This window comes from Apium graveolens, chromosome 10 (assembly GCF_009905375.1).
Source record: "Apium graveolens cultivar Ventura chromosome 10, ASM990537v1, whole genome shotgun sequence".
In the NCBI taxonomy this organism is placed as follows: Eukaryota; Viridiplantae; Streptophyta; class Magnoliopsida; order Apiales; family Apiaceae; genus Apium; species Apium graveolens.
Window position 1 is genome coordinate 208,455,808 of NC_133656.1, and position 9,915 is coordinate 208,465,722.

A 9,915-nucleotide genomic window follows, 5' to 3' on the forward strand; every position below is an offset into this window, starting at 1 on the left:
GGTTGGTTAATTGTAGTAAGGGGGATCGTTGCATTTTCATATAGATTGCATTCATGCATATTTTTATTTGTTTTTGAGTCTGTGACGCTTGAGGACAAGCATCGATTTAAGTTTGGGGGTGTGATAAGTGGCATTTTATACCACCTAGAACGTCTTAAAATGGCTTAAATTGGTGTCTTGAAATCAAGTATTTTGTGTATTTGATGCGTTTTTCTAGTGTTTATGCATTTCAGGGTATTAGTTGCATTTCGGAGGAGGAATCATCAAGAATAAGCCTTGGCATATGTTCACCATTGCGAGAGGAAAAGAACGGGCAGATTACGGCGAAGAAACGGAGCAAGCATGGAATTTTTCCAGAAGGGTCCTGCGCGCCCGCGCAGCAATGCTGAGCGGCCGCGCAGCAGCCTTGCGCGCCCGCACAGAAATGCTGAGCGGCCGCGCAGGGTCGGGGAAAAAGATATATTATTTTAGACTTCTACTTCTGTTTGGCTTCCAACTTCTATGTAATCTGAGTTTTATGGGACTATTATATAGGTAGATTTGAGACGTTTTTCACAGAGTATTAAGAGGAGATTATGTTTTAGATTGTGTTTTGCAAGAAGCGAATGAGATAAGGAAGAAGACCGATTTAGCACACAGCAACGAAGAGGAAGCATATATTCTTGTGATTCTTGTTTCGTTGTAACGTTGGATGCTAGTTTTCTTGCTTTGACTTATTTACTCTTGTGACATACTCTGTTTTAATATAATCAGTTTAGTTATTATTTTCTTGTGTTTGTTTATCATGATTTCATATGAACCCATGATGGCGATAAGTTCTATTATGGGCTAATCGTGATCATGGGGTTGCAACGGATTTATTATGGAATTCTTTAGTTAATTGTTTAAATACTTTAGTATGTGATGATTGCATGATATCTAGTATTGGTTGTGCGTATTCGTCTTATGTGCGTCGCGAACATATAAGATAGGGTGTTAATCTCTTGTGAAGCGACGGTGGATCTTGAGATTTAGAACTTGCCATGCTAGCATAGGTTCATGTACGTTGTGCATGATTAGTGGGTAACTCTAACAGTTTTATTTGCCTTATGTAATCAAAAAGGGATAACTTGTGCTTAAATCATTGTGTTGTCAATTTCTGTAGACATATAGGAACTCAACATAATTGATGACTATTCAACTTCTATCTTAATTGTGGATGTTTGGTAGAATGGTATTAGTACAATGAAAGTTGGCTTTTATCAGTTTCGTGTTATTCGATTAATATCATCACTGTCACATGCTAAAGGTAATAACAATGGCTATAGAAGGAAGTAATAATGAAGTTGTGATCTCATGAGTGTTTTATTATTGATAAATTGAAGTGTTAGTTAAGTGGTTAATTAAGTAGTTAATTATAGTTAATATTTAATCAACAATTTTAAGTGTTATTATCTTAACATTGAGAAGTAGTCATACATTGGTGAGTGAGTTAGATTAGACAATAAATTAGTCTGAGTCTCTGAGGGAACGAACTAGAAAGTATTCTATATTACTTGCGAACGCGTATACTTGCGTGAATATTAGTGCATGATTTCTCCCTAACAGTTGTTGCACATAAACTTCTTCTTCTAGCTCACCAATCAGGAAGACACTCTTGACTTCCATTGATATACCTTAAAATTTGAATGTGCAGCAAATGCTAGAAAGATTCTTATTGCTTCAAGTCTTGTAACTGGAGCAAAAGTTTCATCATAATCAATTCCTTCCTCTTTTGAGTAGCCTTTTTCAACTAACCTTGCTTTGTTTATGGTGACTATACCATTTTCATCCATCTTGTTCTTAAACACCCATTTTGTTCCAATTATGCTTCTATTCTTTGGTGCAGAAACCAATTTCCAAACTTTGTTTCTTTCAAACTGATTCAGCTCTTCATGCATGGCAGATATCCAATCAAGATCCAGTAAAGCTTCATCAATTTTCTTAGGCTCTACTTGAGACAGAAAACATGCATGTAGACACTCTTTAGCAGTTGCACTTCTAGTCCTCACACCACCAGTATGATCACCAATAATTGCTTCTCTAGTATGACTTCTATCCCACTTCCTTGTATGAGTTTGTTGACTTGTGCCTTCATCATTTTCTTCATTGTTGGTATGACTGCTAGATCTTTTTTCTCTTTCTCCCCCTGAGTTTGTGCTATCAAATTCAAGTACTGAGATGAGCTTCCACTTTCATGATTTTCCTGTTGAGTAGTCTCTTCATTTATCATTTGTTGTGCATCAACTTCAGCTTCCCCATCAGAATCACTATCAATGTTGAGGTTTTCAAAAGCAAGGGCTTCAGCCTCATTATCATCAAGACATTCTAAGCCTGGACACTTGTCATCATCAAAAGTCACATATGTGCTTTCCATAATCTTCTTTTGATCAATCACATAAACTTTGTAGGTTGTTCTTTCTAGTGAATATCCCAGAAAAATTGCTTCAAAGACTTTTGAGTCAAATTTTCCCACATATTCAGAGTTATCTTTCAAAATGTAACACTTGCTTCCAAACACATGAAGATACTTTACAGTAGGCTTTCTTTTAGACATGATTGAGTAAGGTGATTTGCCATGTGCTTTGTGTTAACAGCTTCTTCCCATAAATTTATTGGCAACTTGGCATCTTGCAACATTCTTCTAGCAGCTTCAACTAATGTTCTGTTCTTCCTTTCAACTATTCCATTTTGTTGAGGTGTTCTAGCAGCTGAGAATTCTTGAACAATGCCTTTACTTTTGCAGAATTCACTTAATGTAGCATTTCTGAATTATGTTCCATTATCACTTTTCAATCTTCTTACACAGTTGTAATATTCAGCCTATTTTTTTATCTTCTTGGTGTGCTCAATTATGATGTGTGGAGTTTCATCTTTAGAGTACATGAACTCTACATAAGTGTATCTTGAGAAATCATCCACCATCACAAGTGCATATTTGTTCCTTGAAATAGATAAGACATTTACTGGCCCAAACAAGTCCATGTGAATGAGCTACAATGGTGCACTTATAGAATTCACAGTTTTTGACTTGTGACTTGATCTTTTCATTTTTCCTTTCTGACAAGCTTCACAAGCTTTAACTTGAGCAAATTCCAGTTTAGGCATGTCTCTTACTAACTCCTTTTTGACCAAGGTATTAATTTCCTTGAAATTCAAGTGAGATAACTTTTTATGCCAAAGCTTGCTTTGTTCTTCTGATGCCTTGGTGTAGAAGCAACAAATGCCATCCTTATTTGTTGATTTCAAGTCTGCAACAAACAAGCTTCCTTTCCTTGTTCCTTTCAAAGCAACTTCACCAGTTTTCTTGCTGATAAAAGTGCATTCTTCTTTGTTGAATAAGACTTTAAAGCCTTTGTCTACAAATCGGCTAACACTGAGAAAATTTACTTCAAGACCATCTACCAGTGCTACGTCATCAATGACAACATTTTCAGAAACAATCTTGCCATATCCCATTGTGAATCCTTTGCTGTTGTCTCCAAAGGTCACCAAAGGGACAACTTTCTCCTCAAACTGTGATAGCAGGGCTTTATCACATGTCATATGCCTGGAACATCCACTATCTATGATCCATATGACTTTCTTCACTTTGCCCTGCACACAATAAGTTTTAAGTGTGTTTAGCAACCCAAGCAGTGTTGGGTACTTTCTTCTTGTTAACTGATTTAGTAGAAGTAGAATGAGTAGTTTTAGATAAAATAGAGTTCATTGACTGTTGAGCATTTTCCCTTTCTGTTGTAGACCCAATTTTTATTTCTTTGAGGTCTACTCTCAGTTTGTGACAACTTTTCATCACTTTTAAGTTGCAAGGAATGCAATCAAATTTGTCACAGAAGGAGTATGGATCACTTGCATTTGCTTCATTGTATTTGCAAGCTCCTTCAGTTGGCTTGCTAACTGCCTTTTTATAAAGGTGAGTTAGATGATGCACAGAGCCATATTTTTCACATTTCTTTCTTGGAGCATCTGTAACATAACAAAAATTGTTGCTTTTGTTTATCCCTATTTTTCCATTTCTATTTTTTTTTCTTTCTTGCATCTTCAGTTTTGGTTTCTTTAACAGGTGTCTTGGGACTTTGTTTGTCCATGAGCTTCTCTTCAGTATTGGAAGACTGAGTTGATTCTACATCTTTCTTCTCTTTGTCCTCATCATCAATTTCTTGCTTTATAATCAATTCATCTTCACTGAAGTTGACTTCACAGCTTTGAATATAGGTGCATTAACCTCTTTAAAAAAGATTGGAGCATTTTCAGTTTTCTTTGCTTTCCCTTTGTCACCTATAGTCTTCTTTTTGTCATTCATAGCATCATAGTCAAGGCCAATAGCAATGTTTGCACATGGCTTATTTTTCTCATGGTACTGTCCAACCAGTTCAGATGCATATTTGAAAGATTTTAGCTTCACTTCATTCTTTTCCAGCTTCTCCCTTAGTACTGATTCAATTTCACTTGCAGACTTGAGCTTGTTCTTTAGATATGCATTTTTTTGTTTTAAAGTTTCAAGCTCCACCAACAACAACTCAGTTTCCTGCTTCTCACTTTCAAGCTTCTCATTTATCTTTGTTAATCTGCTAACTTCTTCATTAGCAGCAACCATGCTTGTGTGGATGTGAAACATTTATGTGCTCATCTTCTCTACAGTTTCCTTATATTGACTCACATTTAAATCAATTGTGGTAAGAGTTGGTACTTGGAATTTAGATGAGGATGATTCTCCCTGCTCCAAGGCCATGAGTGCATAATTTCTAAATTCTTCATCTTCATCATTTCAGAGTCATTCCAACTTTACCCTCTGCAATATAAGCTTTGCTTTGCTGTTTCTTCAGAAGAGATTCATACTTTGCTTTAAGTTCAAGATAAGCTTTATCCTTCTTTGCTTTCTTAGGTTTCCTGCATTCTGTAGCAAAGTGGCCTAACTCATCACAGTTGAAGCACCTTATCTTAGATCTGTCAACAGATCCAGTTTTGTAGCCAGTTTTGCTTTCAGAAGTGTACTTCCCTTTTCCTTTCCAGCTGTTGTCTTTGTTGAAAGACTGTCCTTTACCCTTGAAGTATCTTGGCTTCTTTACTCTAATGTTAGAGAATTTTTTAGCCAGATAGGCCATTGACTGATCTAGTTCATCCAGTTCATCAAGAGTGTAGAACTCATCTTCTTCCAATTCCAGAATGACTTGTTCCTGTGCATCATTTGTTTTTTGCTCACTTATTGAGGCAACCAGAGTTTGAGATCTTGGCTCATCAGTAGATGTTTGGCTTTCATTGACAATCAAAGCACTTGAGCCATCTACCACATGTTCTTGGCCAGATCTCAATGATTTTCTCTGAATCATTTCAAGTTCCTATGTTTTAAGAATTCCATACAGAACTTCCGTGTTATCCTACTCAAGTCTCTCCCTTCCCTGATTGCTGAGATTTTCTGTTCCAAATGATCAGGGAGAGTAATAAAGAACTTCAGGTTCACTTCTTCAGCTTCATAGTATTTGTCATGGAGCTGCAAATCATTTATCGGCTTGTTAAACCTTTTAAACACATTTGTTAAACTTTCCTTTGGCCTGGCCATGAAGCCCCCATACTTTGAAATCAGTATCCTTCTTTGATTAGATCTAACTTCCTCAGTTCCCTCACAGAGTATCTCAATCTTTTCCCATATTTGCTTGGCAGTGTCACGATTGACAATGTTGTTGTACATCACATTGTCAAGTGACTCAATCAATATCAATTACAAGCCACTATCCAGGGAAACTTTCTCTTTTTCAGGCTCAGAATACTCAGAAGGATATTTTTGAGCATAATGAGTTGGAATGACCATATCACCATCTGTTGATTCTTTAACTCTAACCATGGGAGTGAAAGGCCCATTCTTGAGGATCTGAATGTAGAGTAGATTGTCCATCCTGATAAACAACATCATTTTCTTTTTCTAAAGAGTGTAGCTTTGTCAAAGGTAGGAATTTTGATGTTACTAATTTTCTGTGTATTCATTCTTCCAGGATCTTGAATCTGTTTACTTTCAGATTTTGCTCTGCTACCACTTGTTAGGAAATGAATAACACACAGAGGGTGTTAGTCGCTAAACACGCGCTAATATTACACGCAAGTATACGAGTTCGCAAGTAGTATAAGATATAAATCAGATTCGATCCCATAGAGACTGTTAGATATATTTGATAATGTCATGGCTAATATGTTTTATGTTTAGATTTCAGATCTTATTTGAACAGGACAAATCAGTACTTAACTGATCAGTACTTATACTGGACATCAGGACTTAAGAGATATCAGTACTTATGTTATCAGGAGATAAGCATCAGGAGATAGATATCAGAACTTAAGTGCTGAAGGACGATCAGATAAGGACAGCAGCTGATTAAAGTTAAGAAGATCAAGATAAACATAAGAAGAGATATGCATGAAGAAGGAATTCCATAAAGAATGGAATACTTGGAATAAAAGATATCTGATTGATATATATTAGGAAGCAGAATTATATTCCATATCAATTAGCGATTATCTTGTAACTGTGTAATATATAAACACAGACATAAGGTTTACACTATAAGTGTTATCATTATCGAGAATATTATTTACTTAACCCTAGCAGCTCTCGTGATATTTTGTTCATCACTGAGAGATAACGGTTCTAGATTGTAACAGAGTTTATTGTTTCAATAAAGTTTGTTTTCTGTTATTTAAGTTCTTGAAGTTCGATTTGATTGTAATAAACACTGTATTCACCCCCTCTACAGTGATAGTGTGACCTAACAAGTGGTATCAGAGCCTGCTGTTAACACACATACAGTTAAAGATCCAAACACAATCATGTCTGACACAGAAACTCCAACTAAGCCTGCCAAAACTGAGGAATCATCAAAGACATTAATTCAGAGTCGATATGAGACCATCAGAGTTCCCATACTGAGACCATCTGAATATCCCATATGGAAGGTAAGGATGACCATGTTTCTGGAAGCAACAGATCCAGAATATCTTGATAGAATCAAGGAAGGGCCTCACAAACCTACCAAGCTCGCTGTTGTAGTTGCAGGTGAAGCAGCAATGACTGTACCAAAGGAAAAGAGTGATTACACTGCTGAAGATATAGCATCTATTGCTAAGGATGCCAAGGTACGACACTTACTGCATAGTGCCATTGATAATGTAATGTCAAACAGAGTAATCAACTGCAAGACTGCCAAAGAGATATGGGATGCACTGGAGACAAGGTGTCAAGGAACTGAAACAGTTAAGAAGAACAGGAAGACAATACTCACTCAAGAGTATGAACATTTTGACTCAAAATCTAATGAGTCATTGAATGATTTATATGATAGATTTGTCAAACTTTTGAATGATTTGTCATTGGTTGATAAAGAGTATGATCTTGAAGATACCAACCTAAAATTCCTGTTAGCTCTTCCTGAATGCTGGGATTTGAAGGCAACAACAATAAGAGACAACTACAATCTTGATGAAACAACTCTTGATGAAATCTATGGAATGCTCAAGACTCATGAACTTGAGATGGAACAAAGAAGCAAGAGGAAAGGAGGAAAGTCAAGGACAGTTGCTCTCAAGGCTGAAGAGGAATCCCCCAAAGCACCTTCCTCAAAGAAAGACAAGGGTAAAGCTCTTTTCATAAAGTCTGATACTGAGTCATCAAGTTCTGAGAGTGATGATGACTCAGATTCTGAAAGCTTGCCTGAAACTGATGCTGATGAGGAGATGATGAAGCTGTGTGCTCTTATGGTGAAAGGAATCACAAAGATTGCATACAGGAAGTTCAGGAAGGGAAAGAAGTTTTCCAGGAAAGGCATAAGTTCTGATAAGAAGAATTTCAGAAGATCTGAAGGAAGAGGAGGAAAGTCTGACAGAGGAGATTACACCAATGTTAAATGTTATAATTGTGGTGAGAAAGGCCACATATCTCCTGATTGCAAGAAGACCAAGAGTGACAAAGGCAAAGCTCTTGTCATAAAGCAGAAAAGCTGGACAGACACCTCAGACTCTGAAAGTGAGGAGAACTATGCATTGATGGCAAATGCTGATAAATCAAGTTCTGAGAGCAGTTCTGAAGCTGCTGAAACAAAGGTACCTCAGACTACTTATGCTTTTCATACTGATGATATTAATGAGTTGAGAAGATATCTTAAAACCATGTTTGTTAGTTATAGAGATTAAACTTTAACATGTGAAAGATTAACTTCTGAAAATCTTGCTTTTAGGAAAAGAAATGATTTCTTAGAAAAAGAGTTATTCATGTTCCATCAAACTCAGAAGGATAGAGATGATGCTTTTTATGTTAGGGATGATGTGCTAAAAATGAATGAATCTCTAAAAACTGAGTTAGAAAAGGAGAGAGAGATTATTAGGACTTGGACTAACTCTGACAAAACAACTCAAAATTTGCTAAGCAGTGGAAACTGGAAAGAGGGCTTAGGTTATGGAGAAAATAAAAATGAAAAAGGAACTGTAGAAATTAAGCCTGTTGATAAGCAAAAGCCGAAGTTAAAACCTGTTAAGTTTGTAACTGAAAAATCTGAAAATGAGAAATCAGAAGTTAAAAAAGAATTAGCTTCTGACAAACTAAAACAGGAAAAGACAGCTGAAGTTAACATAGGCTTAATGACAAAGAAGCAGCTTAAGCATAAGCTGAAAGATGTTAAGAATGCAAACAAGGTAAAATCACCTAGGAAAAACAGGAATGGAAAGGAAGGTGTGAATAAAAGCAATAACTATAAATCTGTTTCTGATGCTCCTAGGAAAGTATGTCATAACTGTGGAAGTTCTAACCATCTGGCTTCTTTTTGCAGGAAGAATAAGAATATTAACTCCTCATCTTCAAAATCAGGAGTTAAGAGTCAGTCTGTTAGATACAAACCACAAAATCCTTGTTTTCATTGTGGTAGTTTATGGCATTCCATTTATACTTGTAAGGAATATCATAGTTTGTACTATGATTATTATCAAATAAAACCTTCTTTAAAGAAAGTTTCTGTTGTTCCTTCTAGTGTAAGTTCTGATTCAAAGTCTGGTAATATAAGTTCTGATAAGAAAACTGTTAACATAAAATCTGATGCTAAATCCGCTGCAAATGTTAACAAACCTAAAAAGGCCAAAGGATCCAAGCAAGTCTGGGTCCTTAAAACTAATAATTAGTGGTCTTTTTGATTGCAGGGCAACAGGAAAAATATTTTAGTTCTGGACAGTGGATGTTCAGGACATATGACTGGAAATAAGGCCCTGCTATCAGACTTTGTGGAGAAAGCTGGCCCAAGTGTTTCTTATGGAGATGGCAACATTGGAAAAACTTTGGGATATGGCAATATCAATCTTGGGAATGTCATCATTAAAGATGTAGCTCTGGTCTCAGGACTTAAACACAACTTACTGAGTATAAGTCAAATCTGTGATAGAGGTTATCATGTTGATTTCTTTGCAGAACATTGTGAAATAGTTAGTAAATCTAAAGGAAAAGTTGTTCTAAAGGGATTCAGGCGTGGTAACATTTATGAAGCTAAGCTTTCAACAAGTTCTGATGGTTCTGCAATCTGTTTAGTGAGTAGAGCCTCAATTGAAGAAAGCTGGAATTGGCACAAGAAACTCTCTCATTTAAACTTCAACAAGATAAATGAACTGATCAAGAAAGATCTTGTGAGAGGACTGCCAAAATCAGTGTTTGCTCCTGATGGTCTTTGTGACTCATGTCAGAAGGCCAAACAAAGAAAATCTTCATTCAAGAGCAAGACTGAATCATCAATTCTTGAGCCTTATTATCTACTTCATGTTGATCTATTTGGTCCAGTGAATGTCATGTCTATTGCAAAGAAGAAATATGCGTTGGTCATAGTAGATGAGTTCACCAGATACACATGGGTGTATTTCTTGCACACAAAA